The following is a 25,994-nucleotide window of genomic DNA, read 5'->3' on the forward strand; positions in this document are numbered from 1 at the left end:
ATCCCATCACAGCTGCGACGCCGATCCAGGCCGCCGCCATACAGGGCGCGGCCCGCCAAGACCAGGCCGCCGCCATACAGGGCGCGGCCCGCCAAGACCAGGCCGCCGCCATACAGGGCGCGGCCCGCCAAGACCAGGCCGCCGCCATGCCGGGCGCGGCCCGCCAAGACCAGGCCGCCGCCATGCCGGGCGCGGCCCGCCAAGACCAGGCCGCCGCCATACAGGGCGCGGCCCGCAAAGAGATTGCATCACCGTTTACCCCGGCCTGCAAGGCCAGAGCAGACACCGCTCCCCAGTCCAAAGAGGTCCCTGCTAGGAAGACCCTGATAGGAGAGGACCCCGAATACTGGAAGCTGAAGGCTGACCTAGAGGCCCAGTTCCCACAAGAGATGGTGGATCGGTATCTGCTCCCTCCGCATACCCCCAAGGAGATTCAGGCAACCCCTGCAGCAGCGCCAGAGAGTCCACCGCCCAGACCAGCTGAAGAAAGCCCATCCCCAGCACTGCCACCAAAGGAGTGCCAAGAAGAACTAAGGGGGAGAGGAGGCCAGGAAGCTGAGGAGCTGACTTCGGAGCCACCGGCAGTGGAGCAATACTCAGAGCCGGAGATGTTACCCTATTCCCGTTGGGATGAGGAGGACTTGACACCGTCTGCTGATGAAGATCAGCCCAGAAACCGCACCTGGGGCCCTGCAGGCATTGAGGTAACAGCCCAGCAAAACCCAGCCCGCAAGACAAGGCGTCGCAACAGAACAACGCTGTCCCCTGCACCACAGTCTCCAGAGCAGAGAGAAGTCACAGCCAGAGACCTACAGGAGAAAAGGTTCCTGAGAAGAGCCAAAGCCCAGGTCAGAGGACCCCTTTGCAGAGGAGTTGTGGAGGACTTTAACTTGAAAAGCGGATACGGCTTTATTGTGGCACCGGGTATGAAAGAGGGCATTTTCGTTAATAGGAGGGATGTGAGAGCCCACTTGCCCAGAGGACACCCTGGCAGAAACTTAAAGATGGGAGACACAGTGCAGTTCACCATGCACCAAGGAGAAAGAGGATGGTATGCCTTAGATGTAGCACCATGTCCCAAAGAAGAAAGAAAAGACAGAGATAAAGAAACAGATGCAGCAAAGGAAACAGATGAAGATCAAGAAAGAAAAGACAAGGAACCTACAGATGAAACTACCTCAGACGACGACAAAGAGCAAGAAAGCAGCAGGTGCCGCAGCCCAACAGGCCAAAGCCCTGGTATGGAGGAGTAAAGTAAAGAAAGAAGTTACCAGTTAAAGTTTTGAAAAAGTTTGTTTTGCAACGTTCTCAAGTTCAAGTAATGTGCCCACAAAAACTATTGTGAGAAATAAACCTTAAGGCTATGAACTGGCTATAGCCACAAACTCTCGCAGTGTAAATAGTTACACCAAAAGGGCACCACCACCACCAGAGTCAGCCTGTTTAGGGGCTTGGCTCGTCTGCAACCAGGAGGAGCCCGTCCGTATATAGGGCCTTGGCTCACCTGCGACCAGAGAGCATGCCTGTTTATGGGGCCTGGCTCTCCACCACAAAGAGGGTACCTGGTCAGCACCAACTGTGGAGGCCGCCTCTGCATCCTGCCAGAAGAGGCTGAAGGCGCGGATCCACCAGGCCAGGTATACCCTGAAACCACCAGCCCATGTAAGCCGCCTCTACATCCTGCCAGAAGTGGCTGAAGCCGCGGCCAACGTGAGAGGGTTTTGGGTGGGTTAACGGACTTGTGGGTGGAGGGTGGTGATGTATGGTACCTGGTGCTTTTAAAATGTTTTACATGTTTTAATGTTTTATGCATTTTAAAATGTTGTCTTGCAGCCCGAGGACGTGCTGGTGATAACTAAGGGGGAATGTGGCGCCCCTGACCTGGTCAGGCACCACTGAGTACTGCACCCATGCTGGGGACAGTACAATACAGGTAATCCAGAAGGCTGACCGGGGTGTGGTACACAGGCGCATAGTGATCAGCTCTCACACATATACCCATGAGAGGACCCCTGGGGATCCCAGGAGGGGGAAAAGCCTTGACCTTCACTGGAATAGTGGAGGGGGCCAAAAGCCTCCATCTCCTCTCAAGGGGTGTGGTAAGAGAGTCTGGTTGCTAGGTGGCGTAGGCAAGAACAGGAGAGGAGGGGCAGTGAGTCAGTTAGAGCAGAACTCCATAGGGCTCAGTGAGGAGCAGACCTGTGGGGCTGTTGCTGTCTAACAGCGCCCGCGCAGTGGCTACTGACGGGGGAGAACGGTCAACTAGGAGTGCTACCCGAAACCCATCTCAGCTAGAGAGAAGAGCACAGAGTGGGAAGTAAGGAGACTGCTGGAGAGTACCAGGCCCAAACGGGCGGCAGATCCCGAAGCGGAGATAGATCCAGCTTTCTTTTGCTAAACCTGCCGGTGTGGGGCTCTCAAAGCCCACGCCACAACACCACAAAAGCCGCAGCCACGTAGCCACAGTTAGGGCCCATAGCTCACAGGAGGCAAGAAGCTGGAGTGATCTGGCCCAGGCAACAAGCACACGGCAAACGAAGGGGAGTGAGGCTTCAGCAACTTCCCTGGGTGACCCCCATAGGGACTCAAAGTCGGGGTCACTCCAAACCACCAAGGGCTAAGGAAGGCGAGTTAGTAGTCACCCTCACAAGTCAGCCTGAAGGACACCTGGTTCCCTCCTGGTTCATCCCAGCTACGCCCGGGTCACTCACCCTGCCACCTGAAGTGAGTAAAAACCCTGAAAGACATTCTGCCTGTGTGGAGTTATTCTGCGCCTTGTGGTACTACGCATCTACACAGGGCCCTGGGGCTTGCCTCACTCTCAGGAGGCTATTCCAACTAACTGCACTCACCATCAGCCCCAGGCGTCCCTCAACCTGCAGTGGCGGTCCCTACTGGCCGCAATACTGAGAGTGGCGTCACGACAAGAAGAAGATCTCCTACCTGTGACAAGATCCAGCCGAGTGGAGTCCCTGAAGGTAATGCACCGACACAACACCTGTGGGGCTTCACATCTGCTCACTAGGCAAAACACTGGGCTTAAACTCTGGCTGGGGTAAATCGGCGCACGCATGTGCACTAGCCGCCTCTCCACACTTAGACATGGTGGAAGGAACAGCGAACTGGACGACCCGAGGCACGGCCAAGAACGGCAGCCGGCGCCTGGGCGCAACAGGAACCACAGCAGGCTGCTTGCGGCTATGGCGGCGCCGGTTCGTAAAAGTTGTGCTCATTGCTTGGTGCGGTTGTGGAGTTTACCCCTGTTGTTTTGTGGCTTCCTTACTGCTCTTATTTTTCCTCCTGAATTTCAGATTGTTTTATCCTTTGTGAGTGGGTGCTGTGTGACAGATTATTTTAATTTCTCTTGTTTGTCTTTATCTTTGGTTTACAACACACTCCTGTTCCGTCCCTCCCTAGGGGGGAGGGAGGGGGAAACAAATCAGGCCTGGTCAGGAGTAGGTCCAGGAAGGAGACTTAGACCTCTCCACCATCAGGAGTATCCCTGAGGTTAGGGATAGCATAGGGTCCCTAGCTTGAGGATCAGCATAGGAGCCCAAATTCTGCGCTATCCCAGAGTCATTGTGACACCCCCATAAGGCTAAGTGGATAAGAAAAGTAAAAAATATAAGTTCTCCAGATGCAGTGATGCAAAAAATTATTAATTTAAATTATAATTAAAAAAAAATAGGAATTATAATTTTTTTTCCATATAATTGATCTTATTATGCAAAACTACTAATAAAAAAACTATACATATATGGTATTGCTTAATATATATATTTGTTTTTAACAGTTTCTATTGAAAAGAAGCAAAATAAACATACATATCTGCAATGGAATAAAAAAAGAGACAAAGGAAAATACAGTATGTCAATAATACGAGAATCCAAAAAAGAGATTAAACAGTACATTTTTGCAAATCAACAAAACTGGGAGAGCCTTCCAGAACCCCCCCACCCCCTTGGGCACACGCAAAGAAAAAAGAACCCTTATGACAAAACCTTACATTACACAAGCCTAACAGGTACTGCTTAATATATTTTGACATGAAGAAGTTAACACGTTATTTTTACCTGTTACTCACCTTTCCTGAATCCAGCCCCGTGGTCTACATCTTTCTTGTGACGTGACTAGCTCGCTCTGTTCCTCTGCAGGTTTGGTTTAATATGGTAACTTGGTGTGCCCTTTTGATGTCACACCTTATAGGCTGGCTCAGGTGGCTGGACTCTGCCTGAGTATTCAGGTAGTTGGCACTCAAAGTGCTACTTAAAAAAATATACAAGAAATAAATAATTCCTTCAGCCAGCTTACCAGTAGCTCTTGATATGTGGAATCTGTGGCGCCCCAGGACCTGGTCGCCACAACAGCATTGCCCTCCCAAAGGGTTAATGCTGAGCCTGGAGGTAATTGGGAGATCTATTGGCCAGTAAGTTAACACTCAACACAATTCTCCCTCCGGCCAGCAGGGGGAGCTCTGAACCTGGAACTTCAGGGAGGATTCCTTAAGTCTGGCTGAAGGGAGGAAGTAGTGGTTAGTTTGGAGACAGGAGTGAAAGAGTGCAGACGCAGGGTAGTGCTGCCTTGTGAAACTGGGGCCTAGAGCTTGGATAGCTTGGCCCAGTGAAGCAAGGGGAGCAGAGAGGCACAGCAGAGACTCAGACATCGGAGTCTGTGGTTGCCAGGGCATAAAATCCATCCCTGGTAGCTGAATCCGGAGGGCAGGAGAGCTGCAAGCCCCTGGCCCAGAAGCAACCTGAAGGAACAGCTGCAATCCAAGGGCCCGGTGTGGACTCCAGCAGAGAAGCCCCAGAGAGGGCCTGCGCAGTCTACCACACAGAAAAGGGGACGAACAACAAGTCCCAGCAGCAAGAGGGCAATTGCAAACCTAAAGTGCAGTGTCCTAAAACAGCAGAGAAAGATTAAGGAGTAGGCCTCATACTCAACTGGCCAAAGATCACCCCAGGCACTTTCAGGCCGGCCGGATCATCTTTACCATCTGTGACGGTCTCCCTGGACTAAGTTTCTGCCGAGTAAAAGAGGAGAAGGTAAAGAGACTACTGTTTGTGCCTGTTTCTTTCATTGCTTGTCGGCCCTGCACCGTGTTAGTCACACCACACCATAGACTTCCACAAGCACCAACTGTGCCCCGGGCATTGCTCCACCTGTGGGGAGCAGTACCACCATTGCTGCTATAACATCATCCCGGTGGCCTCACACAGCAGCGGCGGCTTAATAGCCGCAGACCACAGGTGGCGTCACGAATACAAACTTAAAGTCATCCGCCACATATTCAACTGACACCCACCAGGGCCACGGAGCCGGGCCCAGCCACCACTGACTACCACCGGACTAGTCCGGCCCGGCACCGGGTGTCCCATAGCCCTGGGGTGGGCGAGTCAACTTTTGGCGTCACGAACAGGATTTCGTGCCCGGTCACACCGGGTACTGTGCGCCTGCAGGAATTGTGCTTAAAAGACTGTGTACTGTCTGTAAACCGCCGCCGCCATTAGCCTCGCCGAGCGCAGGAAGAAGGGGGGCGTGCCTAAAAAAGAGCACGAAGGGAGCGCGCCATCAGAGCAGAGCGCTGTTAACCCCGCGCGACCCAGAAGGAAATTTGAAAAGTGAACGGAGCCTGGTAAGGTTCACTAAGGGGGAGGAAGATGTCCGACTCAGAGGGAGAGCAGGTGGCTGCCATCGCCCAAGGCGCCGCAGCACCGGCCGAAGCAGTCCCAGTCGCCGTCGCCCCGGCCCCCACTGTAGCGCCGGTAATGCCGATCACCATGCCGTACATACCGGGAGCAGAATGGCTGCCGCAGTACTCCGGGGAGTCCCATACCTTGAGTGACTTCAGAGAAAGCCTGCACAGCTTGTTCCGGGTGTATCCGCTGACTGAGAGCCAGAAGGTGGGCATAGTAATGGGACAGCTAGCCGGCGCAGCCCAGCGTGAAGCGAAGTCCTGGCCTGATACAGATAAAGGGACAGCAGCCCAGATACTGGCCAAGCTAAAGAGTACGTTTGACACCCGCACCGCAGCAGAGATAAAGATGAGATTCTTTGGGTGCAAGCAGTGGGCCACAGACAGCATAAGGGACTATGCCTTAAACTTGCAGGAGGCCCTGAAAGCAGTTAAACAGGTGGACCCAGAGAGTGTACGTGAAGAAGACAAACTCCTAACTGAGCAGTTCATAGAGGGGCTCCTGTCAGATGCCCACAGGACCCAGCTGCGTATCATGGTCCTGCAGAACCCTGCTCTGGACTTTGCCAAGTTTAAGGACCAGGCCATCAGGGTACTGAGAGAATCTACACCGAATGACCCAGTACCCCTCCGGCCTCTTGCTATCACGTACCCCGGGGTGGTGCCTGCAACCCGAGCCACTGCAGGGGCTGAGGCGCAGTCCCTGGATAAGGATCCCACTGCAGAGCTCAGACAGCAGTTCCAGGAGCTGACCAAGACTGTGGCTGCCCTTGCCAAGACCGTGCAGTCTCTACAAATGACCCCCTCGCCTGCAAAAATCGAGTTGGCCTCCAGCCCAGATGACGTCCCATGGATGCGACAGAGGAGGATTCCGCCGACCCGAGGCAGAGACACAGACCGGTATGATTCAGCAGGACAACCGATCTGCCGCCGCTGCAACCAGGCGGGCCACATTGCACAACGCTGTCCTTTAAATGGGCTGAGCCTGGGGCCAGGAGCCAACCCCCAGGTGTAAGGAAGCCCGGCTCAAACCCCAGCCGCAGCAAGTATGTGGGAGGACGACCGGTCCTTCCCATTGTGCTGGATGGGATCCCTTTGAATGCCCTCCTGGATACGGGGTCCCAGGTAACAACCATCCCCCACAAACTGTACAAAAGATATTGGGCGGATTCAGACATTGACCATGGCCCAGATGATGATTTAACAATTGTGGCCAGTAATGGTCAGCCCTTGCCTCAAATTGGGTACAAAGAAGTAACCATTAAAGTGGGGCGGGTGGAATTGCCATGTCAGGGGATGATAATTGTAGATATTGATCGCAAAGAATCTGAACCACTGCTAACCATTGGTACAAATGTGATAGAAAATTGTATTGCCGAAGTGATAATTTTGTTGCAACAGGCGTCTGAAACTGCCAGCTCCGGGCAGCAGCGTGCCCTACAGAGGGAGATCAGAGCCCTGATGAGGAGGCAGCAGGTAGAGCTGGCCGGAGGAGAAATTGGCAGTGTGAGGGTAAGTGACCCCCTCCCCATTGTAATACCCCCAAGAAGTGAAATGTTGATATGGTGTCGGGCAGCAATAGGCCTCAAGGGTCAGGATTACCATGCATTGGTAGAACCGGTGTATTCAGACAGTAGGCCTGGAGTCCTGATAGCCAGAGGGGTAGCGGACGTCCGCAAGGGGAGAGTGCCCGTCCGTGTCTTGAATTGTGGGGAGGAGGAGGCCAAATTGCCCCGGTACGCCACTGTAGCAAAACTGTACACTGTCAGCAACAATACCATTAAAGCAGTGGAACCCTTGATCCCGTCCGACCAGGCGGAAGACAATGGCTCCAAGGGGCAGCCGGAAGACTGGTGCCAAAAATTACATGTAGGCACCGACTCCACCCCCTCGCACCAAAAGCATGGGGTTTACCGGGTGGTACAGGAGTACGAGCGGGTCTTCAGCAAACACCCCCTAGATTTTGGGCAGGTGAAAGGGGTTAAACATCAAATCCCCACGGGTGATCATCATCCCATTAAAGAGAGATACCGCCCTGTACCCCCCGCACAGTATCAGTGTGCCAAGGAAATGTTACGGGAAATGAAGGAGGCTGGGGTTATCAGAGATAGTTGTAGCCCCTGGGCAGCTCCACTAGTGCTCGTAAAGAAAAAAGATGGTACGATGAGAATGTGTGTAGATTACAGGCAAATTAACCGCATTACACATAAAGATGCTTATCCACTGCCCAGAATAGAGGAGTCACTAACAGCCTTAAAGTCAGCTAACTATTTCTCCACCTTGGATCTCACCAGTGGGTATTGGCAGGTTCCCGTGGCAGAGGCGGACAAGGAGAAGACTGCATTCACGACACCAATGGGCCTCTGTGAGTTCAATTGTATGCCATTCGGGCTCTGCAACGCCCCAGGGACATTCCAAAGGTTGATGGAGTGCTGCTTGGGCCACCACAACTTTGAAACCGTGCTGTTGTACCTGGATGACGTCATAGTCTACTCCAAGACTTATGAGGACCACCTGAAGCACTTAGCAGAAGTGTTTGAGTCCTTGTCGAAATATGGCCTGAAGATCAAGCCGTCCAAATGTCACCTCTTGAAGCCAAAGGTACAGTACCTGGGTCATGTGGTCAGCGCAGAAGGTGTGGCACCTGATCCGGAGAAAGTCAACTGTATAAGGAAAAAGAAGGAGTATTTATTAGAATGTACATAGTTATGCAAAATGTCTGTAAGGTTGTGTACAAAATGTTTTTTTTTTTTTTTATTGCGAAAATGGACAATTGGGCCACTGGACTATGGGTGGCCAACACCTAAATTGTTCATAGTTAGCACCAGTGTGCTCGACACCCCTGAAGAAAAACCCGTCCGGCGTGCATAGAGTGGGGTCATCAATGCTCTGACGCACGCCCAGAGCCTACGTTGGGGGTTTGATCGCGGCGGGTCCCCCATGGAGCAGTGTAATGGACACCCGGCAGGGAGCCACACTGGACTCTTATAGTAATGTTTAAGTTTGTAACGTTAAAGTATTTGCGCCTCCCATAATGGGATGAAATGTTCTAACATGTCATGTTTGTTTCTACAGTCCGGGAGTACTGAATTTAACTAAGGGGGAGTGTGGCGCCCCAGGACCTGGTCGCCACAACAGCATTGCCCTCCCAAAGGGTTAATGCTGAGCCTGGAGGTAATTGGGAGATCTATTGGCCAGTAAGTTAACACTCAACACAATTCTCCCTCCGGCCAGCAGAGGGAGCTCTGAACCTGGAACTTCAGGGAGGATTCCTTAAGTCTGGCTGAAGGGAGGAAGTAGTGGTTAGTTTGGAGACAGGAGTGAAAGAGTGCAGACGCAGGGTAGTGCTGCCTTGTGAAACTGGGGCCTAGAGCTTGGATAGCTTGGCCCAGTGAAGCAAGGGGAGCAGAGAGGCACAGCAGAGACTCAGACATCGGAGTCTGTGGTTGCCAGGGCATAAAATCCATCCCTGGTAGCTGAATCCGGAGGGCAGGAGAGCTGCAAGCTCCTGTCCCAGAAGCAATCTGAAGGTACAACTGCATCCCAAGGGCCTGGTGTGGGCTCCAGCAGAGAAGCACCAGAGAGGGCCTGCGCAGTCTACCACACAGAAAAGGGGACGAACAACAAGTCCCAGCAGCAAGAGGGCAATTGCAAACCTAAAGTGCAGTGTCCTAAAACAGCAGAGAAAGATTAAGGAGTAGGCCTCATACTCAACTGGCCAAAGATCACCCCAGGCACTTCCAGGCCGGCCGGATCATCTTTACCATCTGTGACGGTCTCCCTGGACTAAGTTTCTGCCGAGTAAAAGAGGAGAAGGTAAAGAGACTACTGTTTGTGCCTGTTTCTTTCATTGCTTGTCGGCCCTGCACCGTGTTAGTCACACCACACCATAGACTTCCACAAGCACCAACTGTGCCCCGGGCATTGCTCCACCTGTGGGGAGCAGTACCACCATTGCTGCTATAACATCATCCCGGTGGCCTCACACAGCAGCGGCGGCTTAATAGCCGCAGACCACAGGTGGCGTCACGAATACAAACTTAAAGTCATCCGCCACATATTCAACTGACACCCACCAGGGCCACGGAGCCGGGCCCAGCCACCACTGACTACCACCGGACTAGTCCGGCCCGGCACCGGGTGTCCCATAGCCCTGGGGTGGGCGAGTCAAATCCTTAGTGTCATCCAGAGATTACTAGGAATGCTAGGGCAGGAGTCAGCCTCCAAAGGTAAATGTAGAAAAGTTGAAGTCTCCGGCGGAAAAAAACTCCAGGATTTCAATATTTGTACTTAAAAAATTTCTTCTTCTTCTTGGACCATGTAGAAGGCACATATACGCCGAAACGCGTAGTCCGAGAGGCTACCACCCCCTATTTTGATCTTATTGGTTGCCTGAATTTGTGGACCCGATTTTATGCTACTATGTAAATAAAAATACTTGCTTGGCAAGAAGAAATTTTTTAAGTACAAATATTGAAATCCTGGAGTTTTTTCCGCTGGAGACTTCAACTTTTCTACAAAGTGCTACTTAGCAGCTCTACCTCACTGTTGAGACTATGCTATTCCACTGATCTAGGACCTTCTGACTGCTCAGCTCTGCTATATTGCTGAGTTAACTCTGCTGTACTGCTACCAGCTCTGCTATATTGCTGAGTCAACTCTGCTGTACTGCTACCAGCTCTGCTATATTGCTGAGTCAACTCTGCTGTACTGCTACCAGCTCTGCTATATTGCTGAGTCAACTCTGCTGTAATGCTACCAGCTCTGCTTTGGACTCTGTAACAAACTCAGCTCTGCTCATCGCTATGTCAACTCTGCCATAGCGCTTTGCAACTTGGCTCTGCCCCATCAGCTCCTCATTGCCTACGTCTCCTTCATCATATCCCATGTTTTGCTTCTGGTCATCCAGGCCGAATCTCTTTCAATCACTCAGGATTCGACCTTTTGGCCACCTGCTGATTCTGAGAATAAATAGGCAACAACACTGATTTCGAGCTGTTTCTCCATCAGTTTTTCCTTGCAGAAGACCCAATCAATCCCTTCCCCGGTTCCCTACACAGTTGGGTGGTTGGGAGCACAATGCCTCCTTCATTTTTCAAGAATAGTCGGGATCTTGGAGGTTAATCCCCTGATCCTAAAGTGAGAACATATCCTAGCTATTTGCCATTACTTTAAAAGATTAGAATACTCCATTGGGACTGGTCATAATGGAGTGAAACCGCGGTGCACCATCTGAAGAGTGTATTTGTCTCCTCTTCTGCGTAGCTGCCGACAGAATCATCAGCAAACATCCAGCTGATAAATTTGGCATCGGTCCTGCTATCGTTTTCATCCACTTTTCTAAGTACAAGCTCCATATTTGTTTGCTAAAGTGGTGCAAAATGCCATATAATTTTCTATCCATATCACACTACATTGTGCAGATTCTTGTATTGTTGTATATTCCGTCCCTCTGTGCAGGATGCAGATTTATCTCCACACGGCGAGGAACCTGATCTATTAACATTATATATAGGACCTACTGAATGTCTCACGCGTTTGTAACATTATTTGGTGAATGTGTTTTAGAAATCAGCAAAGATCAACCAGCAACTAATCACTGGGTAAAATTATCAAAGAATGTGACCAACAACCCTATGTGCAGCCATAAACACCTTCTCTTACTCGATGTCTGCCCTGCGCCACATCAAGGCTCATATCCGACACCCTATTATATATCTGTGTTCTGCACATCCGTAATACTGGATCCCCTAGCTCGCAATGGTTCCTGGTAATCAAAACACCCTGTTCCCCAATGACTCCGTTCATAGGCATGATCCCACCACAACCACGTTTTGATCCAATTGATCCATCTAATGTATGGTCTATGTCCTTATATCTTTTTTAGTATCACCTTGATAAAAGCTCTACGAGCTGAAACGTCGGTGTAATTGATGAACCTTTTTTTGTGCCTTGCAATAAAATCACCTGAGAAAATTTTTTTTTTCATTTCATATTCTCTTATTTGAGTGTGCCGAAGCTTGTTCTTCTTTATGGGTGACAGACAGTCATGTGGTTTCTGGACCATAGAAGGTCAGAGCGTTTGGCTGTGCAGAATGCTCCATGACTTTCCATTCTTCCTGCTGTTAGCAGTCATTGGTATAGGTAGCTTTCCTGCTGGATTTATCTCTCTCCCTTTTGGAGCCAGCAGTAGCTCGCTTTCCACCCAGTTGGTGATCATCGGTATTCTCTTGGTGTTTAAATACCTATTCCTTCCTTTTGGACTGGTGCTGGTGATATTTTCAGTTCTTTCAAGCCGAGGTTGCAAGCAGGTACTCCTCTATAGTATCGCTGCTGAAAGCTTTGCCGAACTTCTACCTGAGTCATCTGTGGATAAGTAGTTAATGCTTTTCCTCCTGTGTGTCCCCCTTGTGTCTTCTATAATTGTTTAGTGGGGTTAATGAAGAGCTCATCATCTCCATTCCATATTTAGGGCCCAGCACTAGGGATACCTAGGGTCAGATATCCGACTCCGTGAAGAGGTGCAAAACCTATCTAGGGTGATGAGGGACCCCAGGGACAAGCGGTGAGTTCGGTCAGAGGTCACCATCTCCCCCTTCCTTATACACAGGGTTTCCCTTCCCTTTCACCGTGTGCTTGGTACTTTCCCGTTACTAGCGTGACACACTCTCTGGCCTGAACTCCATTGAATCACTGGTAATGCCTACTACATCCATTGTCTCCTATCCTTTGATCTCAACATAGTAGTAGAAAAAGTCATGGCGGCACATAGGTTGATGTAAGGCCGCTAGGCAAAATTTAAATACCTGAATATGAGGTATCCTTTCATCTCAGTCATTCTTCTTAGAGGGCAACACAAGAATGTGACTGTCTTACAAATGTTGCAGCAGATCCATTTTTATGGGCAACTTCCAGAACTCTGATGGCCACCTCTGCTTCCTTACCAACCTCGCTCTTACACTTAATCTTCTTTTTTCCATGACTGCCTTAGTAGTAGCTGCATCTTGGCCCAAATACTCAATGCAGGAGTCAGCCAACTGCTCTGTCTTCAGGCTAGTCCAGGCCTTCAGGCTAGTCCAGGCCTTCACGCTAATCCAGGCCTTCATCTAGTCCAGGCTTTCAGGCTATCTCAGGCCTTCATTTAGTCCAGGCCATCAGGCTAGTTCAGGCCTTCTAGAAAACCTTCCTTGGAAGCCAGCACTCGTTGGATTACACCATCATAATCAGTAAAACCCAAGCATTTGGCTAGACGTCTGGATTTTCCATTGCGCACGAGCAGCACTTTACCTCCCATCTCCATACTACAGTCTCTGCATGATGGAGTACACAGCAATTTTACATCATTTACAGTTAATCACAGACTGGGGTCCATCTTCTTGTCTGAGGTCCCGTCCAGCTGGGAGATTACCTAGGTGTGCTAGTTGCTTCCCTGAGCTCGAAAACAAACTGGAAGGTTAATTGATCTATGACTAAACTGGCACGTGTATACCCGAGTGCCTTCGGTTGAGAAATTAAATTTTAAGCTCCACTGAAAAGGAGACTGATGTGAATGATAAAATATCCTCTTGATTAGAAAGTTCGGCAATTGCTGACGGTATATGAATTAAAAAGAAATCCCACAAGCATATCGTAGAGTATCTACAGGACCCTGTGGTTTTTCACTGCAGCGTTGGTGATGACTCCTTTAGGTGGGATTTCTTGTGCCTGAAGGGGTTTTCGCAGGGGTTGCGACTCCGCTTCTCGCTCATTAATGTAAATGGGAGAATAAAGTATAGGAAAAGCTAATATGTTATATTGCTACGTAACACCATCCCACAGTGCCGTGGGCCTGATCATTAGATAGCCCATAATACTGATGATCCATGTGCAGCCATTACTAATTAAAGGGTTGACGTCGTTATGAATCTGACTAGACCCAACGACTCCAATCCTTTTAGGAAACCTATTTAGTAAATGGCAGGACATTTCGCAGCGACACAAACAGAGCTGTTTACGGCGTTCGGATAAATGCAATGATATAAGCATACACACAGCTCGCTTCATCACGTCCTGCACACCAATATAGACTATGACACAAATACAAGCACATCTGCATATTTATGGGGATCTATATTTATGTCTGAGCCTTTGTTTTGTGATCCCCTGTGGGGCCACGGAGCATATCTCTGAGATCTTTTGTATGTCAGATACAATACATTAGGACTTGTCCTAGAATAACTGCTTATTAATTAGGACTGCATTACGGTGTTTCGGTGATTACTGGAAAATGGTGGTCCCAGAACAATGGCACGGGAGCACTGGAACTCCCAGAGCATTGACACACTGATGCCTAGACTCACTGGCACCCTGCTAATTGGGTCCCTAGAATAATGGCATATTGACAATTAGATTAAAAAAGTAATGGCACACTGATGTACTACTTGGGACGCTTGAACACGGACACACTGATACCTGGATTTCAGCAGCACTGGCACACTGATACTTGAGTCCCTAGAATAATGGCACACTGATACATGGGCTCTTAGAACAATGGCACACTAATGGGTCCCTACCTAGAACAATAGCACATCGATACTTGGGCCCCTAGAATAATGGCACATTGACACAGAACAATGGTACACTGATACTTGGGTTCCTAGAACATTGACACAATGATTCTCTAGACTCTACAACAATGACCCAATGATATCTGGGTCTCAAGAACAATGGCACTATTGACATAATGATACTCGAGACTCTAAAACAATGACTCAACAATACTTTGGTCACAAGGTCAATGGCACACTGACACTTGGGTGCTTAGAATAATGGCACTCTGATAAATGGATTCTTAGAACAATGGCACACTAAGTGGGTCTCTACCTAGGACAATATCACATCCATACTTGGAGCCCCTAGAATAATGGCACATTGACAAAAAACAATGGCACACTAATACTTGGGTCCCTAGAATAATGGCACATTGATACTTGGGTTCTCAGAACAATAGCACACTAAGTGGGTCCCTACCAAGGACAATAGAGCATCGACACTTGGGCCACTAGAATAATGGCACATTGACAATTAGGCTTCTAGAACTATGGTACTCTGACACTTTCATCCCTAGAACATTGACACAATGATACTTGAGACTCTACAACAATGACCCAATGAGATCTGGGTCTCAAGAACAATGGCACACTGGTATTTGGGCCCCTAAAATAATGGCACACTGATACATGGGCACTTAGAACAATGGCACACTAAGTGGGTCCCTACCTAGGACAATAGCACATCAACACTTGGGTCCTTAGAATAATGGCACATTGGCACAGAACAATGGTAAACTGATACTTGGGTCCCTAGACCATCCACACAATGATACTTGAGACTCTACAACAATGACCCAATGATATCTGGGTCTCAAGAATAATGGCACACTGATACACGGGCTCTTAGAACAATGGCACACTAAGTGGGTCTCTAACTAGGACAATAGTGCATTGAGACTTGGGCCCCTAGAATAATGGCACATTTACACAGAACAATGGTACACTGACACTTGGGTCCCTAGAACATTAACACAATGATACTGGAGACTTTGCAACAAGGAGCCAATGATACTTGGGTCTCAAGAACAATGGCACACTATTAACATAATGATACTCAAAACAACAATGACCCAACGATACCTGGGTCTCAAGAACATTGGAACACTGATATGTTGAACTCTAGAGCAGTGATACACTGATTCTTGGGTTTCTACAAAAATAACACAATGATACTTGGGACTCTAGAACTGTGAGTCAATGATAATTGGGACTCTAGAACAATTGTACACTGGTACTAGTGTTTCTACAACAATAACACATGGATACTTTGAACTGTAAAACAACGGCACACTGATACATGGGATTCTAAAACAATGGTGTACCGAAACCTGGGTCTCAAGAACAATGACACACTGATAAGATGGACTCAACAGCAGTGATACACTGACACTTGAGTTTCTAGAACAATAATACAATGATATTTGAAATTCTAGAACTAGGAGACAATGATAATTGGGACTCTAGAACTATGGTGCACTAGTACTTGGGTTTCTAGAACAAAGGTATACTGATAGTTGGGTTTCTAGAATAATAACACGCTTGATACCTGGGTCTCTTGAACAATGGCACACTGATACTTGGGACTCTAGAGTTCTGGTACACTGTTAGCTGGGTCTCTAGAACAATGACACACTGATACTTGGGACTCTAAAGAAATGATACTTGAATCTTCAGAAAAATGATGCACTGATACTTGAGTTTCCAGATCAATGACAACTTTTACTTCGGGCTCTAGACCAGTGATACACTGACACTTGGGTTTCTAGAACAATGACACCATGCCACTTGGGTATAAACTAAAAAGAAAAAAAAATGAGAAAGTTCTTCAAAGGTCCAACTTTCGAGAACATGGGTTCGTGATCCCTTTGCGCCCCTATGTGATGTCTCTCACCTTTTTGTATTAGTAATGGACTCTGCTGCCATCTATCCATTAAGATAAGTCATGTCCAGAACACAATTGTAGGGTTTGCAGTGCCGTGCTGCGCCAAGTTAATGCTGTGTCCACTTTAAATTTAATTCTTTAATATGCAGATAAAAATTCACCACTCTTTCAGGTCACATCGACCCCTTTGTCTGAACGACTTATCAGATAACAAGCTATAGTGTGCGGTAACTGGAAGCAGCGCTGCACTTCAAGCCCTACAATTTTCTACTAGACATGATTTATCTACACTGCTACGTGGGTCTCCAGCACAATGACACATTGATACTCCTAGAACAATGGCGCACTAACAAATTTCCAACCAATTTCTAAAAGTTTTCTTTCTTTTAACCCATTAAACCATCAATTGTGCTTTTAGAAGTCAGTTTATTAATGCTGTTTTATCTTTTTAATATTCTTGTTGTTTTGAATTATTATCCAAGCTATGTACAAACTGCATGGAGATGAGCTGACCAAACAGCAATGTATGTATACCAACACTTCTGTTGTAAAAAAAAATGGGTCACTAATATTGGACTCCTAGAAGAATGGTTATACTGAACCTCTGCTTCCTTGAAAAATTCCATCTTCACATTTGGACTCTATGATGGTTAGTTTAAAGGGTGCTTTACACGCTGCGACATAGCTAACGATATATCGTCGGGGTCACGGTGTTTGTGACGCACATCCGGCGTCGTTAGCGACATCGCAGCGTGTGACACCTAGGAGCGATGATCAATCATCGCAAAAACGGCAAAAACCGTTGATCGTTGACACGTCGCTCCAAATCTTAATGTCGTTGGTGTTTCATTCCGCAGGTTGTTCGTCGTTCCTGCGGTGCCACACATCACTATGTGTGACACCGCAGGAACGACGAACATCATCCTACCTGCGTCCATCGGAAAGGAGGAAGGAAGGAGGTGGGCGGCATGTTCCAGCCGCTCATCTCCTCCCCTCCTCTTCTATTGGGCGGCCATTTGGTGACGCCGCTGTGACGCCGAACGCACCTCCCCCTTGAAAGAGGGATTGTTCGACAGCAACAACAACGACGTCGCTGAAGAGGTATGTGCGTGTGACGCTGCCGTAGCGATAATGTTCGCTACGGCAGCGATCACCACACGTCACACAAACGACAGTTGTGGGTGCTATCGCTCGCGACATCGCTAGCAATCACTAGCGATGTTGCAGCGTGTAAAGCACCCTTTAGACAAGGAGAAGAATAGTTATACAGACACTTGGACTCCAAGAATAGTTATATGGACAGATGGAACTCCGAGAAGAATGGTAATGTGGATACTTGGACTCCAAGAATAATATATGGATTCCAAGAAAAACAACTATATGGATGCTTGGATTCTGAAAATAATGATTATATAAACACTTGACCTCCAGAAACAACAATTAGTCGGACACAGGCTTCTGAGAAGTATACAGTTAGGTCCAGAAATCTTTGGACAGTGACACAATTTTCGCGAGTTGGGCTCTGCATGCCACCACATTGGATTTGAAATGAAACCTCTACAACAGAATTCAAGTGCAGATTGTAACGTTTAATTTGAAGGTTTGAACATAAATATCTGATAGAAATTGTAGGAATTGTCACATTTCTTTACAAACACTCCTCATTTTAGGAGGTCAAAAGTAATTGGACAAATAAACCAAACCCAAACAAAATATTTTTATTTTCAATATTTTGTTGCGAATCCTTTGGAAGCAATCACTGCCTTAAGTCTGGAACCCATGGACATCACCAAACGCTGGGTTTCCTCCTTCTTAATGCTTTGCCAGGCCTTTACAGCCGCAGCCTTCAGGTCTTGCTTGTTTGTGGGTCTTTCCGTCTTAAGTCTGGATTTGAGCAAGTGAAATGCATGCTCAATTGGGTTAAGATCTGGTGATTGACTTGGCCATTGCAGAATGTTCCACTTTTTTGCACTCATGAACTCCTGGGTAGCTTTGGCTGTATGCTTGGGGTCATTGTCCATCTGTACTATGAAGCGCCGTCCGATCAACTTTGCGGCATTTGGCTGAATCTGGGCTGAAAGTATATCCCGGTACACTTCAGAATTCATCCGGCTACTCTTGTCTGCTGTTATGTCATCAATAAACACAAGTGACCCAGTGCCATTGAAAGCCATGCATGCCCATGCCATCACGTTGCCTCCACCATGTTTTACAGAGGATGTGGTGTGCCTTGGATCATGTGCCGTTCCCTTTCTTCTCCAAACTTTTTTCTTCCCATCATTCTGGTACAGGTTGATCTTTGTCTCATCTGTCCATAGAATACTTTTCCAGAACTGAGCTGGCTTCATGAGGTGTTTTTCAGCAAATTTAACTCTGGCCTGTCTATTTTTGGAATTGATTAATGGTTTGCATCTAGATGTGAACCCTTTGTATTTACTTTCATGGAGTCTTCTCTTTACTGTTGACTTAGAGACAGATACACCTACTTCACTGAGAGTGTTCTGGACTTCAGTTGATGTTGTGAACGGGTTCTTCTTCACCAAAGAAAGTCTGCGGCGATCATCCACCACTGTAGTCATCTGTGGACGCCCAGGCCTTTTTGAGTTTCCAAGCTCACCAGTCAATTCCTTTTTTCTCAGAATGTACCCGACTGTTGATTTTGCTACTCCAAGCATGTCTGCTATCTCTCTGATGGATTTTTTCTTTTTTTTCAGCCTCAGGATGTTCTGCTTCACCTCAATTGAGAGTTCCTTAGACCGCATGTTGTCTGGTCACAGCAACAACTTCCAAATGCAAAACCACACACCTGTAATCAACCCCAGACCTTTTAACTACTTCATTGATTACAGGTTAACGAGGGAGACGCCTTCAGAGTTAATTGCAGCCCTTAGAGTCCCTTGTCCAATTACTTTTGGTCCCTTGAAAAAGAGGAGGCTATGCATTACAGAGCTATGATTCCTAAACCCTTTCTCCGATTTGGATGTGAAAACTCTCATATTGCAGCTGGGAGTGTGCACTTTCAGCCCATATTATATATATAATTGTATTTCTGAACATGTTTTTGTAAACAGCTAAAATTACAAAACTTGTGTCACTGTCCAAATATTTCTGGCCTGACTGTAATTACATGACATTTGCACTCCAAGAGTGATGGTAATGTGGACACTTGGACTCCAAGAAGAATGGTAATGTGGACACTTGGACTCCGAGCAAAATGGTTATACAGACACTAAAGGCCCCGTTACACGCTACGATTTATCTGACGATCTGTCGTCGGGGTCACGGTTTTCGTGACGCACATCCGGCATCGTTAGCGACGTTGTTGCGTGTGACACCTACATGCGACTCCGAACGATCGCAAATAGGTTGAAAATCGTTGATCATTGACACGTAGTTCAGTTTCAAAATATTGTTCGTCGTTTGGAACGCAGCAACCATATTGGTACGTTTGACACCCTGCCAACGACGAGTAATATCCACACGACCGCCTTGGTCAAACAATATATCGCTGAACGATGTTGCGTCGTTTGTGAGATGTGTACGTGTGACCGCTATTAAACGACCTATGAGCGATTTCTGCAAATCGTAAATACGATCTGGGCGTGTCACATCGCTACTGAGATCGTCAGATAAATCATAGTGTGTAACGGGGCCTTAAAGGGTACTTTACACACAACGATATCGCTAACGATATATCGTCAGGGTCACGGTGTTCGTGACGCACATCCGGCGCCGTTAGCGATATCATTGTGTGTGACTAAAAGGAGCGACGATAAACAATCGCAAAAACGTCAAAAATCGTTGATCATTGACACGTCGTTCCTTTTCATAATATCATTGGTGGTGCATGCCGCTAGTTGTTCGTAGTTCTTGCAGCATCACACATCGCTATGTGTGACACCGCAGGAACGACGAACATCTCCTTACCTGCGTCCACCGATAATGAGTAAGGAAGAAGGTGGGCGGCATGTTCCGGCCGCTCATCTCCTCCCCTCCTCTGCTATTGGTCGGCCGCTTAGTGACGCCGCTGTGACGCCGAACGAACCGCCCCCTTAAAGGAGAGATTGTTCGGTGTCTCCAGCGACGTCGCTGAACAGGTATGTGCATGTGACGCTGCCGTAGCGATATTGTTCACTACGGCAGCGATCACCCCCCATGACAAAACAGCGATGTGGGCGGGTGCTATCGCTAGCGATGTCGCAGCGTGTAAAGCACCCTTTAGACTCCAAGAAGAATAGTTGTATGGGCACATGGGACTCTGACAAGAATAGTTATACAGACACTTGGACTGTGAGAAGAATAGTTATATGCACACATGGAACTCCGAGAAGAATGGTGACTTGGACCACAAGAATAGTTATATGGACTCCAAGAAAAATTATTATATGGATGGTTGGATTCCGAGAAGAATGATTATATAAATACTTGACCTCCGAAAACAACAATTAGACAGACACTTGAACTCCAAGAAGAATGATTATATGGACACTTGGACTCCAAGAAGAATGATAATGTGGACACTTGGACTCCAAGAAGAATGATAATGTGGACACTTGGACTCCAAGAGGAATGATTATATGGACACTTGGACTCCAAGAAGAATGATAATGTGGACACTTGGACTCCAAGAAGAATGATTATATGGACACTTGGTGTTATGAATCAGTGCCGCCGTAGTCGCAAGCAGTCTGCTGCGGTTCCTGTTGCGCCTAGGCACCGGCTGCCGGTTTTGGCCATGCCTCGGGTCGTCCAGCTGGCTGCTTCTTCCTCCACATCTAAGTGTGGCGAGGCGGCTAGTGCGCATGCACACCGATTTACCCCAGCCAGAGCCTAAGTCCAGTGTTTTGCCTGGTGAGCATGCTCAGCCTCAGTGCCATTTCTGAGGCTAAGTCCTCGGTTCAGGCTACTGAGCATGCTCCAACACTTAGTGCGAGAAACCTCTTTGCACAGGTACTTGGACATCGTGCCGTGTTTAAGTCCTGTGTTGTGCCTACTGAGCATGCTCAGGCAGATAGTCTGATTTCCGAGACTGTTGTTCAGGCTACTGAGCATGCTCAGGCACTTAGTGCATCAGAGGCTAGGTCCGGTAAGGACCTCACTGGGCATGTCCGTGAGGTGGCAGGCTCTGATAGGCTGACACACATCAGGTGTCCTGATGATGTGGCCACTCCGGACTGGCTCGCGGAGGCCCGCCCCTATGACACGGCACCTCACCATTGGTCGTCAGACGATGACTGGTGAAGTGTTTGGGGCGTGGCTGCCATGAGGTCATCAATAACGTGGCGGTTCCGGATAGGCCGCTGGTGACGTCGCTGATGACATGGCACTCTGCTATTGGACCCTGGAGGTGCCATTGTGGTCCACCCTGGGTTTGGGGCGGACCCAGGTTATAAAAGGGGCTGGAGACAACATGGAGGTGCGCAGTCTTCACATTTGCTCAGACAGAGCACACGTCCATGTTAGAGCTTCACTGTTGGGAAGCGGTAGGTAGGGTTAGGCGAACGGTGCCTGTCACGCCAAGATTCGTAGCTCAGCACATCAGGGTCAGGTGCCGTGCTTCCCTCCTGCCGTTCCAGTCTTGCTGTAGCAGCCCAGTGGCGTTAACTGGGCTGCGGCTGCTGAGCCACCTGTCCGGTTATGTCCCGTGTGTGCGCGGACAGCGTACCCCAGGACCTCTGTGGTGTTAACAGGGAGTTCCTGGGTTAGCTTGTCGCGGGCGGAGGAGGGGACGCCGCGCTCTCCCACTGCTCGGGTCCGGCTGCCGCTGATGCCGCGGCCTCCTGCTGCTCGGTGGCTCGAGCGATGGGCCGGATCCCGGGGACTCTAGCGGCGCTCCTCGCCCGTGAGTGAAAGGGGTTTGGTTGTGGGGATTGTTTATTGTCCATGACGCCACCCACGGTTGTGGTGATTATGTGGACACCACCGCTGCTCTGGCTGGGGATCCCGGGAGTGGTGGTATGGAGCAGCCAGTTGTTGACGTGCCCCTCCGTGGGTAGAGGATTGGTGGTCCCGGGGCCCAGTGATGGGGTTGGGATGGTGGACCGGCGGGTTATGGGGCCTGTGGAGGTGCAGGGGCAGCGCTGTGCCGCACGGCACAGAGGTACTCACTCAGCCAGTAAACACGACACAGTTCTCGGTAAACAAACGGCTGGTTGGACGGGTCCCTCGGACGGTTACGGTGCTGATGTTCCCTGCAGTTGACGGTGACGGTCTCTTCCCTGCACCTATGTGTAGTCTGTTGGTAGCGATGGATTCCCACCGGTAACCCGCTCCCCGACCTGGATATGAGCCGGAGGAGCCCCACTCTTGCCCGCAGGCGCTGGCCCTGGGAAACTGGTGTCTTGGCGGTGGCGGTGTCTCCCCTTAACGGTCGGACTGTTGCCTTCAATCGGGACTTGGTTGTTGGGAGACAGTCGTCCCCTTCACTGACGGATTTGGCAAATTATGGCGACTCCTAGCCTTGCCGGGATCCGAAAGGCCCCTGCCCTGGTGCTGACTGTTCTTTGTATACCGCTCCGGTACCGCCGGGTCACCACCCGTCCACGGTCCTTTCGGTAACCTCCGAGCAGCCTCTCCTGCAGACGGTCACCGCCGTCTGCCAACCTTGCTGTCTCAGTCCGGGGCACACACCCGGACCAACTTCAGGCTTCTTGCTGTCACTTTCTCTGTCACTACTCTCACTTTCCTCCTTCTCCTTCACTGTTTACTCCTCACTCTTTCAACTCTAACACTCATCACTCAAGCTCTGCCTGAGCTAAACTGCCTGGTTTTCCCGCCTCCAGGGCTGTGAACTCCTCGGTGGGTGGATCCAACCGCCTGGCCCACCCCCTGGTGTGGACACCAGCCCCTCGAGGAAGGCAACAAGGATTTTAGTTTTGACTTCGGTGTTCCTGCAGGGAATGTGGGGTGCGTGTGGTGTTGTGACCTGTGACCACTGGCTTGCCCAGGGCGTCACATTCCCCCTTAGCAAAACGCAGACCGTTCTCGGGCTGCCCGTCCAACACCGGTTTTATTTTCCTTTTTGTTTTTCTGAAAAATAAGTAGAAAACGGTAACATGTTTACAATTAAAATAACATCTTCCCACATTGGGAGGTACTCTTACTTAAACGTTACGGTGTTAACGGTTAACGGTTTCCGCTCTCTCCCACCCAAGCAACCTGGCCCTGATGCTGCCCCTAGAAAACAGGCAGCACCCCTTGACCCCAGTCCTGCACCAAGTTACCCGAGCGGGATCTGTCCTTCCCCTCCGGAGGGTAGCCACCGGTCCCTGTGGTGGCTGGGCCCCAGCCGGCTCTACTGCGGGCCCTCCCTCCAACCTGCCTCTCCGGAGGCGGCAATTGCGGAAACGGTACCGGTAACTCAACTTATTTACATGCCACTAACGTTTGTGGTTGCCCTGCAAGTTCACGGGCTTGTCCATGAGCAGTTCCTCATGCAAACAACTTTTTAAACGGTCCCCACGGGGACAACGGTGCCGGCAACGGCCGGTTTTCCAAATCACAGCTTCAGATCAGGTGACTTTCACGGTAATCATTTGTCATCATTTTCAAAACTTTCAAACTTAACAGACTTTGGTCCCAACGGGGACGGTGCAACGGTGCTCCCCTGCCATTACTCCAAATCGTCGGCTTCATCTGAGGGAGGGGGTGCAGAACTCACACGGCCCTCCTGGCTGCCCCTCAACTTCGCATCCAGGGCAAACCACCCCCTCTCTCCACAGTGCCGGGTATACTGGACTATGTCTCCCGGCATCAGGTTACGACCGGGGTGCTCCTCGGGCAGATGAGCGTTCACATCCCTCCGGGCTATAAACACTTCGGCCTCCAGGCCCGGTTCATATATAAACCCATAGCCGCGGCGGACATCAAACCGCCTCACCTGTCCTTCATACAGCGGGCCCCGGACACGAAAGGTCGCCTGACGGAGGTTCTCCTTTTCCCGGATTGCACGGGCCACCAACTCCGCCTTCTTCCTTTCCCTATCACCGATCTCCGGTCCCAGCGGTACCGGCTTCCTGTCCCAATACGGCGCTGCTGCGAGCTCCGGCGCACGGGTAGGGCCCCGCGGGACATTCTGGACGCTACCTACTGTCAGGGATCTGGGCGGCAGATCCCGCGGCGTCTTGGCCTTGGGCGCCGCCTTGCAGCGGCAACCCGGCGCAACCTCAGCCGAGGTGTAGGGGATGGGCACAGGGGCTTTCCGCGGTGGGGCCTTCGGCTCGGAACGGGTTATCAGCTCCGGCTCGGGGGACTTCTCAGGGGATGCCTCCGGTGCAGACTTCGGGTCCTTCCATGGCAGCACCTCCGATTTGCTACGGGCTCCGGCCACAGGTCGGCCCGCCGGGGCGGGCATGCTGGGTATCGCTACCGGTTGCGGTGGCAGCAGGCCTAGTGGCGGGGTCACAGCTTCCGAGACGGGTGGCGAGGGATGTAACAGGGCGAGAGGGCTTGGACCGGGTCCCGCAGCCGCGATGACCGGCCCTTCAAGGGCATCGGGGCGTGGGTCACTCACCCTCCCTTCCTCAGCTTCCTCCTCGCGTCTCCGCACGGTTGCTATCACGTCCGCCATGTCGGCCTCCCACTCCTCCATGAGGAGCTGCATTCTGACCTGCAGCCTCCAATAGAGCCGCGCGGTCCGGATCTCCACCCATGCCGCGGTTCCCGGTGCGGGGGCTACGGTGCTTCGGGACGGCATCCACATGCTGCTGGCGACCTCTTCCAGGAACAGGGTGCCTGCAGAGTCCTGGCGTCCCTGCTTTTATAGCTGCGTTCACATGCAGCCAGCTGCCATCGCGTCCCCCTTAGCTTCTTTTCGGCCCCTCCTCTATCGGGGCGGGGTTTTGGCCTTCGCGCCTTTGCTACTCGAGAAGACGCTCGAGCGGGAACTCTTCGCGCCAAAGATGGCGGCTTCTGAAATTTTCTGGCCGGACACCTCCGGCGGTAACAAGGCGCACCTCTACCAGACGGCAGAGCGGTAAGATCCTGTTCGTGACGCCAAGTTGTCGCGGGCGGAGGAGGGGACACCGCACTCTCCCACTGCTCGGGTCCGGCTGCCGCTGCTGCCACGGCCTGCTGCTGCTCGGTGGCTCGAGCGATGGGCCGGATCCCGGGGACTCTAGCGGCGCTCCTCGCCCGTGAGTGAAAGGGGTTTGGTTGTGGGGATTGTTTATTGTCCATGACGCCACCCATGGTTGTGGTGATTATGTGGACACCACCGCTGCTCTGGCTGGGGATCCCGGGAGTGGTGGTATGGAGCAGCCAGTTGTTGACGTGCCCCTCCGTGGGTAGGGGATTGGTGGTCCCGGGGCCCAGTGATGGGGTTGGGATGGTGGACAGGCGGGTTATGGGGCCTGTGGAGGCGCAGGGGCAGCGCTGTGCCGCACGGCACAGAGGTACTCACTCAGCCAGTAAACACGACACAGTTCTCGGTAAACAAACGGCTGGTTGGATGGGTCCCTCGGACGGTTACGGTGCTGATGTTCCCTGCAGTTGACGGTGACGGTCTCTTCCCTGCACCTATGTGTAGTCTGTTGGTAGCGATGGATTCCCACCGGTAACCCGCTCCCCGACCTGGATATGAGCCGGAGGAGCCCCACTCTTGCCCGCAGGCGCTGGCCCTGGGAAACTGGTGCCTTGGCGGTGGCGGTGTCTCCCCTTAACGGTCGGACTGTTGCCTTCAATCGGGACTTGGTTGTTGGGAGACAGTCGTCCCCTTCACTGACGGATTTGGCAAATTATGGTGACTCCTAGCCTTGTCGGGATCCGAAAGACCCCTGCCCTGGTGCTGACTGTTCTTTGTATACCGCTTCCGTACCGCCGGGTCACC

This window comes from Anomaloglossus baeobatrachus, chromosome 9 (genome assembly GCF_048569485.1).
Source record: "Anomaloglossus baeobatrachus isolate aAnoBae1 chromosome 9, aAnoBae1.hap1, whole genome shotgun sequence".
Taxonomy (NCBI): domain Eukaryota; kingdom Metazoa; phylum Chordata; class Amphibia; order Anura; family Aromobatidae; genus Anomaloglossus; species Anomaloglossus baeobatrachus.